The 16,630-nt window shown below is 41.9% G+C and overlaps 1 long non-coding RNA gene and 1 pseudogene across 1 annotated transcript in view; both read right to left on the bottom strand.

Annotated features, from left to right (window-relative positions):
* The window catches only part of LOC132496920 (uncharacterized), a 52,271-nt gene that overhangs the window by 22,042 nt on the left and 13,599 nt on the right, over positions 1-16,630 (bottom strand). The window lies entirely within an intron of this gene.
* LOC132497229 (large ribosomal subunit protein uL18-like) lies at positions 7,433-8,264 on the bottom strand (annotated as a pseudogene).

The raw sequence follows: 16,630 nt of genomic DNA, 5'->3' as shown, positions 1-16,630 counted from the left end.
GTCTCACAAGAGAAAAACAACGGATTTTAGGATATATCTCCCTATTATATACCCCCTCTTTTAATTTATATAGGAAATTAAACCACTGGTTCTTAACTATGGTTGATCATCAAAATCACCCATGAGACTTAAAAACATGCAATGGGGCCTCCCTGGTGGCGCAGTGGTTGAGAGTCCGCCTGCCGATGCAGGGGATACGGGTTCGTGCCCCGGTCTGGGAGGATCCCATATGCCGCGGAGCGGCTGGGCCCGTGAGCCATGGCCGCTGGGCCTGCGCATCCGGAGCCTGTGCTCCGCAACGGGAGAGGCCACAACAGTGAGAGGCCCGCATACCGCAAAAAAAAAAAAAAAAAAAAAAAAAAACATGCAATGATCAGGACCCACACCAGAGCCAATGAAATATAATCTCTGGAGGTGAAGTCCTTTAATACTTCTTTTTCAAGAAAAATACCATGTGTTTACTAATCAACTGCCTGACACACTTCCATATTGCTTTTTATTTCCTGTTTGGAAATGTCCCGAATCTCATACTCCTCTTTATTTATTATATTTTTTGTCATTTCCATTGTCTACATTTTCTGTCCCTTTAACCTTTTTAAAAAGCTCCCCACCCCAAAGAAGTTTGATGATCTTGAAGATTTGGAAAGGAGATGGTATTAGAAAATTTCTAAAACTCTCTGTTTTAGAATGAAAGAATTAAAGGAAAACCATTTGCTGTGGAGGTGTCTTATCATTTCATCAGCATTTTTGGAGATGGTTGTTGGGAAAGAAGATTCACCGATGAAACAACACAAAGGAAAATACATACAAAGAAGAGATCATTCGTCGTGAGGAAGAAACAGACCCAGCCATGCTAGCTCATATTCAAGTGCTACTCTGCGGCCTGTTTTAATTCTCTAAATGGTACTCTTAAATGAAAAAAAAAAAAAGGTCTTTACAGGGAAGAATGGCCATCACTGAGGTTTCTTTTACCCTCTTTGTTGCACACAGTTCTATTAACCAGTATTAGAATAGGATTCATCCAAAAACCTAATATGATGAAACAAAACAACAAAATTTCAAATTTACCATTCCTCCAGAATGCTTGGTAGAGAATCGGAATTAACCCAACATTGTGATAAATTGGCAATAACGATGTTTACTGTTTCATACCATGTATTTAACAGTAATCATATTCTGAATATAATTTTTAAATTTATTTTTTGATTCAGGTAGCACTGGTTTATAACATTATATGTTTCACATGTACAACATTATATTTCTACTTCTATATACACGACAGCTTGCTCACCACCCAGAATTTAGTTTCCATCCATCATCATACAGCTGATTCCCTTTACCTATTTCACCCTCCCCCCAAATATAATTTTTTTTTGATAAATCAAAGAAGTCCTATCTTTAGTTCTCATTGGGCAATTCTTTAGGTACAAATGTACCCACACAAAGCTGGCATGAAGTGACTAAGCAGAAAGGCCTGTGCTCTATCCGCCCTTTCCATCAGCACAGGAAGCAAGAGCACGCAGTTGACAGAGAGTGCGTACGTGTACTCATATTCATTCAACAATAGGTGCTGATTTTGTGTCAGGCACTGTGCTAAGGCAATGGATTTACGGCTGTGAGCATAAGTTTTGGTCCCTGCCTTTCTAATACTTACATTCTAACTACAGAGACAGAGAACCATGGCATTCAAACTGATAGTAGAAAAAAGCAAAGCCACTTAGTCTGCTCAGGCTGCTATCACAGAATACCATGACTGGGGGAGCTTACACAACATTTATTTCTCTCATTTCTGGAGGCTGATGTCCAAGATTAAGGCTTTGGCAAAACTGGTGTCTGGTGGGGCCCTCTTCCTGGTTTGCAAACAGCTGTCTTCCCCTTGTATCCTCACATGGCCGAGAGAACAAGCTCGAGTCTCTTCCTATAAGGACACTAACCCAGCATGGCAGGGTGAGGGCGGGGGGAACTCCATCCTCATGACCTTATCTAAACATAATTACATCCCAAATCCACCTCCTGATACCGTCCATTGGGGGTTAGGTTTCAACACATAAATTCTGGAGGGACAAACACAAAGTCCTTAACAGCCATCTAGACCCATGTTATCCAACAAGATAGCCACTAGCCACACGTAGCTACTGAGCTCTTGAAGGGAGGTTCACCCATACTGAGATGTCCTGTAGTGTAAATTATACACCAGGTTTCAAAGATTTAGCAGGGGAAAAAAAACACTATGGGGCTTCCCTGGTGGCGCAGTGGTTGAGAGTCTGCCTGCCAATGCAGGGGACACGGGTTCGTGCCCCGGTCCGGGAGGATCCCACATGCTGCGGAGCGGCTGGGCCCGTGAGCCATGGCCGCTGAGCCTGCGTGTCCAGAGCCTGTGCTCCGCAACGGGAGAGGCCACAGCAGTGAGAGGCCCACGTACCGCAAAAAACAAAACAAAACAAACAAAAAGGGCTTCCCTGGTGGCGCAGTGGTTGAGAGTCCGCCTGCCGATGCAGGGGACACGGGTTCGTGCCCCGATCCCGGAGGATCCCACGTGCCGCGGAGCGGCTGGGCCCGCGAGCCATGGCCGCGGAGCCTGTGTGTCCGGAGCCTGTGCTCCGCAACGGGAGAGGCCACAGCAGTGAGAGGCCCGCGTACAGCAAAAAAAAAAAAAAAAAAAAAAAAAAAAAAAAAAAAAACAAACAAAAAAAAACACTATGGAAAATACCTCATGTATAATTTCTTATATTGTTACCTGTTGAAATGATAATATTTTGGATATATTGGGTTAAATAAAAAATATTACAATTTATTTTGCGAGTTTATTTTTTACGTTTCTTTAATGTAGCTATTAGAAAAATGAAAATTACTTCTGAGGCTCACACTTAACGTCCTGCATCATATTTCTGTAAGACAGCAGTGGTCTAGCCCCATGGTTCTCAAATAGAGGCGATTTTAGCAGACCAGCTCAGATCACTCCTTCAGACCCCTGGTTGTCACATGTCACCAGCATGTTCATGAGTAAGAACTAGAGGGTTCTCTCAGAACCCTGAATAGATGGTTTAAAGTTTAAGGCACATACTTATGGGTCTGAGTATCCACAACAAATATTCACAACAGATCTCCTTAGGCCTCATGTTAAAGAACTTATTGCTTATAATTCTGACTAGATGGAACCTTCCATAATAAAGATTTTAGAGTTCAAAATGAGCCACATGTGGTAAATGGTTCATCTCAGCGAAGTTTATTTCTGCCTGAATGTGCCATATGTTTTAAAGAAGTTAGGAAATTTGGCTGAAATCAGTCCCAACCCTGTAACATTCTGATAATTGCTTTTCTTTTGAAGGTATGCCTGATTTCAACTGATTTACTTGCCATGTGTTTTTTTCTTACTGCCAGGCAATAAAGAGTTCTGATTATTTCAGCTTTCTGGTTGTTTGGATTTTAGCAAGGAAGTGTAACCATACTTGGATGTGATGCATGACATATTTGAAGCTGTACTATCAAAGGGTTTTGGGACTTTGGCTAAATATTTAGAACCCCTACTTCTCTATTTCCATCCTGATGCAAGAGAGAAGCCCAGTGCTTATCACTGAAGTTCTTCAAAAATAACAGTAGGAAAATAAGTTTCCTTCCTTGGTCCCCAGGGATGGAAACCTACTTCCCACCTTCCCCACTCCATTGTCTCATCTGAAGACTCCACTTTGATCCTCCAGATCCACAGGCCGTGCTCACCTGAACCTCTCCTTCTCAAAGTGCAACTGTTGCTTTGAGATTAAAATAAATAAAGTTTTCTCATGCATGCATTAGCATTTTTACATCCAGCCCACCTCGGATTATTTCTTTTTTAAATAATTAATTAATTTTCTTGTTTGTTTGCGTTGGATCTTCGTTGCTGCGTGGGGGCTACTCTTTGTTGCGCGGGTTTCTCACTGTGGTGGCTTCTCTTGCTGCGGAACACAGGCTCTAGATGCACAGCCTTCAGTAATTGTGGCTCACGGGCTCGGTAGTTTTGGCTCGTGGGCTCTAGAGCACAGGCTCAGTAGTTGTGGTGCACGGGCTTAGTTGTTCTGTGGCACATGGGATCTTCCCAGACCAGGGCTCAAACCCATGTCCCCTGCATTGGCAGGCGGATTCTTAACCACTGTGCCACCAGGGAAACCCCCCGATTATTTCTTAAATAGGCAGAAAGTGGTGTGCCCTTATAGTCACAGTCTTCAAAATTTAGGCAAAAAATAAGGCTCTACTTGGAAGCAAAAGCAAACTGGTTAGTGATCGGGTGAAGGAAAATTATCTTGTTATAGAAACCACTTGAGGAAGACCAGGATTGGTCTACAAATGCTGTGCTGCATCATTAAACCGCAGGAAGAAAAAAAAAGGAAACCACATTACTTTACATAACTTTCAAACCTCATGTAACCTCCCAGGCCCTCCCCCTTCGTCAGATGCATCATCTGCCTCTAAAGCACAATAATTTTCCAGAGTAAAACTCATCGAGGAAACGTTCCTATACTTTGGATTAAAAATACACATAACTCATTTATATTCTAGGTGACGTATGACTATGTTGAACAGCAGGGAGAATAGCATACTGAGTTGGCATATGTCACAAATATTCCAGTTCTCCTTCTGGGTACTTGGTAGAATTGCATTTTCCCACCCATTTGAATTTAGACACAGTCATGTGAAGGTGGCTAAAAAAAATACGAGCAGAAGTGATGAGTGTCACTTCCGGTCAGCTTTGAGAGGAAGTGCTCATGGCAGGGTGTATCAGCTCGGATCTTGAGTGAATTAGATAACCAGAGTTCTTCTGAAGACCTAACTTTGAAGATGTAGCCTGTGATGTTAAGTCCTAGAGACTTGGGGGTTTTCATTACTACAGTATCTATCTATTCTGACTAATAAACACATCATCTAGAATCTAGTATCTTATTTTTACCTTCTGTGTCTTCTCAAAATATCACTTACTTTCTCCCAACGTAACAGAGGAAAGAGAATCCTATAAACAGACTTAAAAAGAATCATCACAAAGGTAAAAGTACATTTAAAGCACAGAAAGTATACTATGAGGGAAGAAGAGGGTGATTGTCTGACAATAGATATTGCTGCTGCAGTTGTGTGTGTCTTGATTTCATAGTGCCACTTCGCTGTGCTGAGCACGGTGATTTGCTCCATCTTTTCCCCAGGCCAATTCAACAATGTTACCACAGAATGATTTTTAGTGACCCGTTTTTCCATGCCCTGCTTTTGGCTGCAGCTAGTTTTCCATTATGTTTTGATGTTGGTGGTCCTTATTTGACTCTGTTAGGATGGAGACTACCAACGTAAAGAACACCTGCGGTGTCTGAGGCTCAGCATCTAACTTTTCATGTGCTTTTTTTTCAATTATCCCACTGTGTACTAACCACAAGTATGCAAGCTGGAAGACTGAATACTAATCAAAAGGGAAAACTGGGTTGGTTGTGGCTTAAGGTGTTAGTAGGAAATGCCTCCAGCTGCTGGGGCATTTGTTGAACACATGACTTCTGCTGGCAATGGCCGATGCTCTACACCAGCTGACTACCAATAACTGGAAAGTTTAGTTATTTTTCTTTTTTATTTCCACTTGATTTGCAGTTTTATCAAAATGAAATGTGTACTTAATTTTTAAAAATCAAACAATTCTACACAGCCTGTAATGAAAACTTCTATCCATCCCGACCCCTGATTTACACTCCTTGGATATCCATTTTAAAATCCATTCACTGCTTTTGTCATCATGTTTCCAAACAATCTGCTTCTCGTGTTGCTTGCTTTCTCAGATTTAGATAGATGTAACGATTTCCCAGTATAGAACACAAAAACTTCACTTTACTGCATTAACATCCTCCTGTAGACATACAGGCACACATATGCATAGTATCAGTTCGTTTTTGCTGTGTAACAAATCATCCCAAAATGTACTGGCTTAAACCAGCCATTTATGTACTCACAATTCTGTGGATCAGCCGTTTGAACTGGACTGGGCTGGGCAATTCTGGTCTTGGCTGAGCTCATGGTCAGCTGTGGTCAGTTACTGGGGTGGCTGGGGGCTGGCTGACCAGAGTGGCCTCAGCTAGGGGGGCTCTTCCATTCTCCACGTGGTCTTCTTCCATCCTCTAGCAGGTGAGGCCAGGCACGTTCACACAGAGGATGGACGGGGTCCCAAGGGTCCGAGTGGAAGCAGATGCAGCTTCCTGAGGCCCAGGCTCAGAACTGGCTTTCTGGTACTCCCACTTCATTCTCTCACAAGGCCAGCTGGATTTGAGTAGAAGAGGAATAGACTCCACCTCTTGATGGGAGGTGCTATAAAGTCTCATCGTGAAGGATACAGGGAGAAGAAAATTGTGGCCATTCTTGCAATCTACTACACACAAGTAGTATATGTACACATAGGTACTCTCCCTTGCCACCATCCTCTTTACATGGACATATCATATATCACCAGTCAGAGTTAAATGAGTATTTAATATTGACCCTATTACAATGATGGACGTTTACTTATAACTAGACCTCATAGTGAACTAGGATTATATTTTCTTTCTTACGTGAGGATTTTTGCTCTGATCCTCAGAGTAAATAATTGTCCTGTTTTGAGTTGTTTGCTGAAGCTTTTCTATGTGCTTGCCAGTTATTCAGCTCCAAACTCTGCAGTAAGTATACATTTCCTAAGAACAACAGAAGAATGATCAATTTCCTCCCCCACCCCCTTGGAGTCATCCCTCTGGAGCCCTTCATCCTTCTATTCCATCTGGACTCGGTCTTCTCTGGCCCTGTTGCACAGTAATCACTCTGAGGTTCCCTTGGCTACTTTCTTCTGTAGAACATCCTGTTTCTTGTCTACTGGTGTCCTCTTTCTTTCTCCTTATTTTGGAGGGTATGCTCTAGTAGGTTCCTGGAAAAGGGTGCATAGGCAGCAACTTTTTGAGACTTTGAATGTTTGAAATGCTACCCCACCGGCAGACCTGTCTAACAGAGTGGATGGAAATTCTAAGGTGGAAATTATTTTCTTCAGAATTGTTAAGGCACTGCTTTTCTACTTCCAATATTATTTTTAAGACCTCTGAGACCTTCTGATGCCTGATCCTTTGTCCATAATCAGGTTTTCTTCTCTAGAATTTTTCAGAATCATCTCTGTTTCTGGACTTCTGGGAAAAAAAGACAATGATATATCTCAGTAGGGGTCCTTTTTCATTCATCTAATTGCATGTTGACTCAATCTAATAACTTTTCCACTTATTATGGGACTTCTATTGGATATCCTTTACAGATAAATTTTTTAAATCTTATTTTCTCTTATTTTAAAAACTGTTTTCACTTGTTTTACTTTTATGAAGGTTTTTGTTGTTGGTGGTGGTGGTGGTTTTCGCTGCTTTGTCAATAAGTTTATTGTCTTTATCTGAAAAATCTTCATAGAAAATTGTGGTTTGATTTATCTCTCAGTGGTCCACTCCTGAGCTCTGAGGCAGCTTGCTTTCTGAGCTACTTGATCTTTCCTCTGAGCAAGAGACATTCTGGAACAGTTCCAACTCTTTTTTTTTTTTTTAACTTCTTCCTTAGGCTTCTTCTGATTGGCCGGATTCTCTCATACAGTAGTACAGTTTTCGTGTACATCTTCTCCATCATGTCTGCAGCTATGTTGTTCTTTATGTATTGGGAGAATTGTTTCTTGTTAGCATCTTCATCATCTTCCATAAGGTAACTGAGCCACAATGTGCTTCTGAGGTACTTCTGCTTTGAATTCCCTGCTTTCTGAATCATAACCAGGGAATAATTTGGTACTGTGAGGCATTGATAAGCCTCCATCCACAACTCCCCTCAGAGCCCCAAAAACTTTATTTCCAGTGGTAGTTCTGGCAAAATTTTAGTTCAAATAGCAGGTGAAGGTACCAGGCTGACCATCAAAGCTTTCCTCATTGTATTTATATCTTGTCCATGCAAAACCAACTGAGAAGCCTGCGGGCCAGCAGGAGGCCAGGGCAGAATGCCACAGCATATCCGTCAGGCCAACCGTCACACGGTGCTTTGGGAGTTCATGAGCATTATCTTCGCAGAATATCATATGTCCTTCTATTCAGGCATAAGAGATTTGACAAATGATATCTCTGTTGGTTACATGGACAATCATTCTTTATTTGGTTGTGTTGTACTTAACTTTTGTCCTGGATTACCAAGTGTTTCTGAGCATAGCAATCAATTTTACCCTCTTGTTTTCTTTTAAATTTTACTTGGTATCTCTTAAAGTAAGACCTATTCTTGATATCTTTAACAGAGATCCATGTCGATGGGTTGCCATTGACCTCTTTTTTTGGAGTTTTAAAATTTTTATTTCTCTACCATTCTATTTAATATTTATTTATTCTATTATATTTTTAAATTCTAAGAGTGCTTTAAGTCTTGTGAATGTTCCTTTCCAAGAGCACTCTGTTCTTGTTTCATGGATGCAATATCTTCTCTTATTTCTCTGAGAGTTTTGTTTGTTTTTTATATTTTCTTCTGCTACCTGAATGGTCTCTTCCCTCTGTGGTGTTTATTAATTTTGAACTTTGCCTTTTATGTTAGATATTTCCTTCAAATATCTGTTACTCCTTGGCTGTCCATTTTCAAGAGAAGTCCTAAAACATTAGTGGCAGAAGTCCTAAAAAGTTCCTGTCTGAGGAATGAAAGTGTATGTGTGGGATTTGCAACAAATGAGATTCACTGTTGGGCTCCCCCAACAGTCTGTGTCTGCACTAGTTTTCTATTGCAACGGTAACAAATTACCACAAACTTGGCTGCTTAAAGCAACATAAATTTACTATCTTACAGTTCTGGAGGTCAAATGTCTGATTCCGTCTTGCTGGGCTAAAATTAGGTTGTCAGCAGGGCTGCATTCCTTTCTGGAGCCTCCAGGGAAGAGTCCATTTCCTTCCCTTTTCCAGGTTCTAGAAGCCACTTGTATTCCTTGACCTTTGGCCCTCTTCTTCGCTCTTCAAAGCCAGTAACAATGGTCAAGTCTTTTTCATATCACATCACTCTGACCTCTTCTGCTTCTCTCTTCCACTTCTAGAGACCCTGGTGATGACACTGGCCCACCTGGATAACCCAGGACACTCTCCCTATTGTGGTTGGCTGATTAGCAACCTTAATTCCATCTGCTACCTTAATTCCCCTTTGCCATGTAACCTAACATAGTCACAGGCTTCAGGGATTAGGATGTGGACATCACTCTTTCCACAGTTACCCCAGTACCTGTAGACACTCTCTCCTGGGCTGATCCATTTACCCAGAGAGGAAGGCTCCTTTCTCCTGCCAGTGCACATGCAGCATTCTGGGGGTCAAATGTTGCTGGCGGTGCCACTAGTTGGTCTGCAGATGCCCCTCTTAGCCTCCCTGGTTTCTATTTGTCACGAGTGCCCTCAGCTGTGTCCAGTATTCCATCATCCAGGGCAGTCTCACTCAACCTCTTTTGAGAATAAACATTCAGTCTTGTACTGAATCTTGTACTGAGTTGAGAAGGTATAGTCACTGGCAGTGCAGGATACCATAGGGAATCTAGGTCCAAGTATTCCTTAAACAGATTCTTAATCACTCCTCCTGGTGTCAGTCTTGCCCACACCCCTTTGGAGGCAGCTGGTGCCTCTACTGCTGAGACGCTTGGGGCCTCGGTGGCTCCATCAAACCTGATTTTTGGCTTTGCTTCTTACAGGCTTCTTTGCTTCTTACAGGCTCTTGCCATTCAGCTTTCTCCTGTCTAGTAAGTCAGTTATTGCCCATCCATCTGCTTTCTGGCTTTCAAAATAATGCTATTTCCTCTTTTGTTCCCATGGCCCTTATTGATGTGTGCTTTTTCATTCTCTGTCATCTTAGTGGGGCTTCGAGAGGGAATGGAGATTCGGTCATGTTTTGTTTTATCTGCCGTGTTTAGCTAGAAGTCCCTATGGTTTGTTTTTTGGGAGCACTAAGTAACTGTGAAACCAATTATATCCTTTATATCCTGTGTTCTGTATGACAATCAGTTTCTATTAGTTTTCACTAAACACCAGTGACAAGAGTTCTGAAATTTTTGTGTTCCCTATGAAGGAAAAAAAAGGAAGTGAAAATGGCAATTACCAAGTGGCTATCTCAAAATAGTAAAGTCAAAACAGCCTTCTTTGCCTCATCTAGAATAGGTGCTCAATAGGGCATTTGTATGAATTACATGCTGTCTAAAATGTACTCCAAGAATCAGGCAGGTCCAAGCTTTAATCCCAATATTGCTGAGCACAGGCCTGTGCAAACTGAGTTGTTGTTGAATAAATACTGATAAATTCATTAGCTGTTTTTCTTAAGTTGAAGCTAGAAAAGCAGCTGCTTCTCATTCTAAATGTCTGAAATGAAAAGTGAAAAGTACCACACCCTAATCAATTTCAATGAAGGCAAAATATTGAATTCCCTGGAATGCATCAAACAGAACTTTGGGGCTTCCCTGGTGGCGCAGTGGTTGAGAGTCCGCCTGCCGATGCAGGGGATACGGGTTCGTGCCCCGGTCTGGGAGGATCCCACATGCCGCAGAGAGGCTGGGCCCGTGAGCCATGGCCGCTGGGCCTGTGCGTCCGGAGCCTGTGCTCCGCAATGGGGGAGGCCACAACAGTGAGAGGCCCGCGTACAGCAAAAAAAAAACAAAACAGAACTTTGATATTTTATATACTAGTGATACCGCCGGTAGTAAATCAGATAAATCATGTATAGAAGATGTAGATTTTATCACCTCCTAGTTATGTTATATTAATATGTCATTCTCTCTCCTCTTCCCCCAAAGCATGCTATTTCATTAATTGTTTTACTTTTTCCTGATAACTTCTGTCTGAGGACTGAAAGCTTGGCCAACTACTGTTTTGACAATGCAGGCGAATGGGATGGAAACATCACCCAGTTAGAGGCAGAGTGGTGGCTACAATCTCAGCCTCCTTCTCTTAGCACTATGGCTCTTTTCACAAGTATTTGCTGCCCTTTTGGGGGGCCTGTAGTTTGTTCCATGTAAATATAAGAGGTGTTGGAGCTAGCAGTGGGTTACTAGGGGCCTCCGGGCATCTAGCAGTTTGCTCAGACCAACAGCCAACACAGCTACGTGGCAAGCTCCAAATGAGGACTTTGGCTGTTCTCAGAAGGCTTCTTCTAGCCCTAGGCTAATGTCTCCACTGTATTGGGCTTTCTTTGTTGACACCTAAGAGCAGCAGCTGCATCCAGCACCACCGTGACAAAGAAACTTGTGTTAGCGAGGCCGACCTCTGCTCTGAAATGCTCCTAATTAGCTGTTAATACATGACATCTTCACACACACACCTCAGTGCAAAGAACAGCCAGTTCAACCCATGAATAGAAAGCTGACAACACAGGTGAGAAAGAATGAATGGTTATGATACATTTTGTTCTTTCAGGTTAAAAGAAAAATATGATGAATTGTTTATTGTAGTAATTTGTTGTCCCATATTTATGATTCCAAACCTGAGATCTCATCTGGACTGCTGGGTGGCTTGGAAAACAGAAGAAAATATATTTCTTTTTTTTTTTAAGTTTTTTTTTCTTTAATAAACTTTATTTTTGGCTGCATTGGGTCTTCGCTGCTATGCATGGGCTTTCTATAGTTGTGGCGAGCAGGGACTACTCTTTGTTGCAGTGCGCAGGCTCCTCATTGCGGTGGCTTCTCTTGTTGAGAAGCCCTGGCTCTAGGTGCATGGGCTTCAGTAGTTGTGGCACGTGGGCTCAGTAGTTTTGGCTCCCGGGCTCTAGAGCACAGGCTCAGCAGTTGTAGTGTACAGGCTTAGTTGCTCCACAGCATGTGGGATCTTCCCGGACCAGGGCTTGAACCCGTGTCCCCTGCATTGGCAGGTGGATTCTTAACTACTGCACCACCAAGGAAGTCCTATATTTCTTTTTAATCTGCTCTTCAAAGATTTAAAAGCAGTTGAAGAGATACTTATTAAAACTTCAACTAGCTCTGACCTAGAGCTAGTTGAGCTAGTCTGTAGCACAATCTTTCTTCTCGTAGGACCTCAATGTTTCTCATTTATAAATGAAGGGATTAGATTCTCTATATATTGAACTAAGAGGTTTCTGTCAGTGTTAAAAACCTGAGATTCTAAGATAGGCAACTTTCCTGAAACGACGGGGAGGAAAGCCTTTGAAAAAGCACAACTCCCATTATATGAGGATTTGTTATATCCAACTCGGATTTAGCACTTTTATACACAGACAGGTGTTAGAAATTTGCAATGAATAAGAAATATGCTGAAAGATTTAGTAGAAAGAAACAGCATATTGTGTTTTTTTTTAAATAGCAATATTGTTTTTTGAAGAGCTCTGTGCACTGGGAAATTGTCATCTAGTACCAAAGAAAATGTTTGTCATATTTATGTTTCCATTTCATGATCTCAAGCACAACTTTGTAACTGTAACTGTGACTGGTCCACCTGTCAACTCCTGGGACCTGGAGATTTCTAACTCCACGGGGAAGACAAGAGAGTATTGCCTTCCACTGCACCTCTCAGCCCCACACAAAGTGTTTTATCATGTATCATCTCATGCAGGACTCATTTCCTACAGTCAGAAAGACACAACTTGAAAGAACTTTTTTTGCAGACATTTTGAAAGCTAAACTTCTCTTTTGTGGGTGGTAGATGAAAGCTCAGTGCTTGATTACCCATGGCCTTATAGCTAAGGTGAATATTCCACTCTGCTTCCGCACAGTTTCCCAGGGTATAACCAATTCCCCTGATGGAGAGTGGATTAAATTTGCAGATAAAACGTGCTGAGGCAAAAGAACTGGCCTAGGAGCCTCAAGGAAGGAGAGTTCAGAGCCTACCTAATGAGGTGGGTGGTCTAGGGAGAGTCACTTTCCTTCTTGGAGATCAGTTTCTCTACTGTATGTAATGCCCACATCACTGCATTCTCAACCAGAATCTTCTCAGGTAGTTTGTTTTGTGGAATCATGCCAGCCTGGAATGTTTTTGCTCCTTTCTTTCAAATTCCTGGGAATGGCTTAAATAAGGAGAGGTACTATCACTCCAAAGTGATTTTAATATGTCAATCTTGTTTGAGGCCTGTTGGTAATTCTCCAGATCTTGCTCTTTTTTATGACTATATTCAGTTAGGATTAGGTTTGGCCGTGAATAATGGAACCCTAAATAATGAAGACCTGCACAAGGCAAATGTCTTACTTCTCTTTCATGTGAAAGAAGCCTGGGGACTTCCTGGTGGTCCAGTGGCTAAGACTCCACACTCCCAATACAGGGGGCCTGGGTTTGACCCCTGGTCAGGGAACTAGATCCCATATGCCGCAACTAAGAGTTCGCATGCCACAACTGAAGGTCCTGCACGTGGCAACAAAGATCCCATGTGCTGCAACTAAGACCTGGTGCAGCCAAATCAATCAATCAATAATTTTAAAATAAGTAAATAAATAAATAAAAGAAGACTAGGGGCAGGTATCTAGAAATGCATCAGCAGAAAATCATCACAGACGCAGGCTCTATCTTGCTATACTGCCAGTTTTAGCATAGGGATCACACCTCATAGTCTAAGATGGTCCCTCAAGCTTCATCCATTATTTTGACATCCCTCTCCACTGGAAAGGAGAGAACGCTTAAAAGGGAGCACCTTCTTGCTTTAAAAATCACTTCTGGAAGTTACATGTGGCACTTCTACTTACATCTCACTGACCAGAACTTAGTCACATGGCCACAGCTAGCTGCAAGGGAGGCTGGAACAATGTAGTCTTCAATCCAGGCAGCCATGGGCACAGCTAAATGAGAGGGTTATGGAGATGAGTACTAGGGTCTGACCCAGATCAAACATCCTGCAGAATTCTTTCACTCTCAAACAGTCATGAGATATTCCTCTGGAAAGGCTATAAGATTAAATTAGGAAGTACTATCTCAGGAAGGACAAAGAGGTGATAAGATGGATAAAAGATAGCCTCGAGATACAGTAGACTGTTTCAACAATGTCTTAACACATCCATGCAGAATGTGTTAACCTATCAGAGAGATGCAAGGGGTGTGGTCGTTATGGGTTAACTAGAAAAGTTTCCATGGATAAATTTTATCCAAAATCAGAGATGGGAAAGATATAATTTGGCAGGACAAAGAGGTGGGCTGACTATGGAGAACAGTATGGAGGTTCCTTAAAAAACTACAAATAGAACTACCATATGACCCAGCCATCCCACTACTGGGCATATACCCTGAGAAAACCGTAATTCAAAAAGAGTCATATACCAAAATGTTCATTGCAGCTCTATTTACAATAGCCCGGAGATGGAAACAACCTAAGTGCCCATCATCGGATGAATGGATAAAGAAGATGTGGCACGTATATACAATGGAATATTACTCAGCCATAAAAAGAAACGAAATTGAGCTATCTGTAATGAGGTAGATGGACCTAGAGTCTGTCATACAGAGTGAAGTAAGTCAGAAAGAGAAAGACAAATACCGTATGCTAACACATATATATGGAATTTAAGAAAAAAATGTCATGAAGAACCTAGGGGTAAGACAGGAATAAAGACACAGACCTACTAGAGAACAGACTTGAGGATATGGGGAGGGAGAAGGGTAAGCTGTGACAAAGTGAGAGAGTGGCATGGACATATATACACTACCAAACGTAAAATAGATAGCTAGTGGGAAGCAGACGCATAGCACAGGGAGATCAGCTCGGTGCTTTGTGACCACCTAGAGGGGTGGGATAGGGAGGGTGGGAGGGAGGGAGATGCAAGAGGGAAGAGATATGGGAACATATGTATATGTATAACTGATTCACTTTGTTATAAAGCAGAAACTAACAGACCATTGTAAAGCAATTATACTCCATTAAAGATGTAAAAAAAAAAAAAAGAGGTGGGCTGTTTCAGGAAAGAGTGCAGTTGCTCTTCGGAAAAACCATAAAGTGAAGAATGTTCTCTTCAATTCCCCTCTATTCTCACCTCTATATACTTTCCTCTCTTTCAACACTATTCCCTTTCCATAAGCATGCAATGGTGTGGGCATTTGTGTGTGCGCACACACATAAACATACACACACATGCCCATACACAAAGGTATACACTAATATTTTACTGAACCATAATTTAAGAGGAAAAAACCAAATCTGCTAAACTAATTAACTCTTACCTAACTTGCTACCATCCCAGGAGTACTGTACAAATTAAATTAAAATTAAAGTTCCTGGGAGTGAGCGTTGCTTCAATTCTAGGCAATAAATGCCCTAGAGACTATTACTTACAGACCCTATGAGGATGAAAAAAATATACCCTCAAAGAGATTATACTCCGCTAGAGAGCCATGAACATTCCTTCCAAGAAAAACATGCAGTATGATCTTTTATTTAAACTGTTATGAGGGCACCGGGAAAGCAGAGTTTAATCCCAGCTTGAGAGGAGGATGATGAGAAATGGGTAATATTTTGTAGATAGAATTAGACCTGGTTGAAAGGAGGACATGTCAGATGGAAGGACCAGCCTGAGAAGAGGATGGAGGTGGATGACAGTGAGTAGCCTACATGATGGAAGGAAAGGGACCAGGGAGGGCACAATGAGACTTGCAGCTGAAAATACAGTTTGAGATCTTATCATGAAGGGACTTGGAACTTTAACAATAAAATAAATGGACAATACAAGAAAGTTAGAAAGTACCCTGATCAAAGCTCTTCTATAAGAAATGTCATCTGGAGGCAGCACATAGACTGAAGGGTGAAAAGAAGTGATCCAGGCAGAGCAGCTTGGAGACCAGCTTAAGTCCAGATAAGAAGTAACAGAGACCTGAATAAAGTTAGTGGGAATTGAGAAGACAATGTATCACTAATGGTGAAATTTCATGTGAAAATCAGGTGGGATATATGGGGGAGGAAGCCCTTCTAGGCACTTCTCAGGTAACACCATGTGAGTTTCCACATTTCCCAATGTATGTGTGACCCCTGAGCCCAAGTGCAGAGAGGCAGAGGGAGGGGAAGGCGGGGGGGTTGGCAGAGGAGAGGGGAAGGCAGGGGAACCTTAATAAACCAAAAGGTAAGAAGAGAAAATGAAATCATAGACTTTCAGAGGTGAAGGGGCCCTACAACAAGGTTCACATTTTTTACAAATGAAGAAACAGATTTGGGGACATAGTGGTAGCCCAAGACCTGTGGAACTTGCCCTCCCTGGTGTCTTAGCAGGAGAGAGATATTATCTATCTGAAAACACAATATGGAAAGTCATAAGACAAATGACAAACTGGGGAAAATATCTGCAACATACATCACAGGTAAATGGTTAATATCAACTAATAAAAGCACCTAGTTAACAGGAATGAAAAGATTAAGCACCCAACAGAAAATGGGCAAAGAGACATGAACAGTCAGTTCATACACACAAAAACTATAAATGGCCCTTAAGCACATAAAAAGATACTCAACCTTACTCAAAATAAGACAGAGGCACATTAACACTGCCCTGAGTACAATTTCTTACCTCCCAGTGAAAAGTTGGACAACACGACTGGTGAAGCTGTGGAGAAATGGACACTCATGTTTTGCTGATGAAGGTGGGAAGTGGTACAACCCACAGGAAGGGTAATGCGGTGATTTCTATCAAAATTACTGATGCATGGGCTTCCCTGGTGGCGCAGTGGTT

Source organism: Mesoplodon densirostris, chromosome 10 (assembly GCF_025265405.1).
Source record: "Mesoplodon densirostris isolate mMesDen1 chromosome 10, mMesDen1 primary haplotype, whole genome shotgun sequence".
Lineage (NCBI taxonomy): Eukaryota > Metazoa > Chordata > Mammalia > Artiodactyla > Ziphiidae > Mesoplodon > Mesoplodon densirostris.
This window is presented reverse-complemented; position numbering and strand designations above follow the sequence as displayed.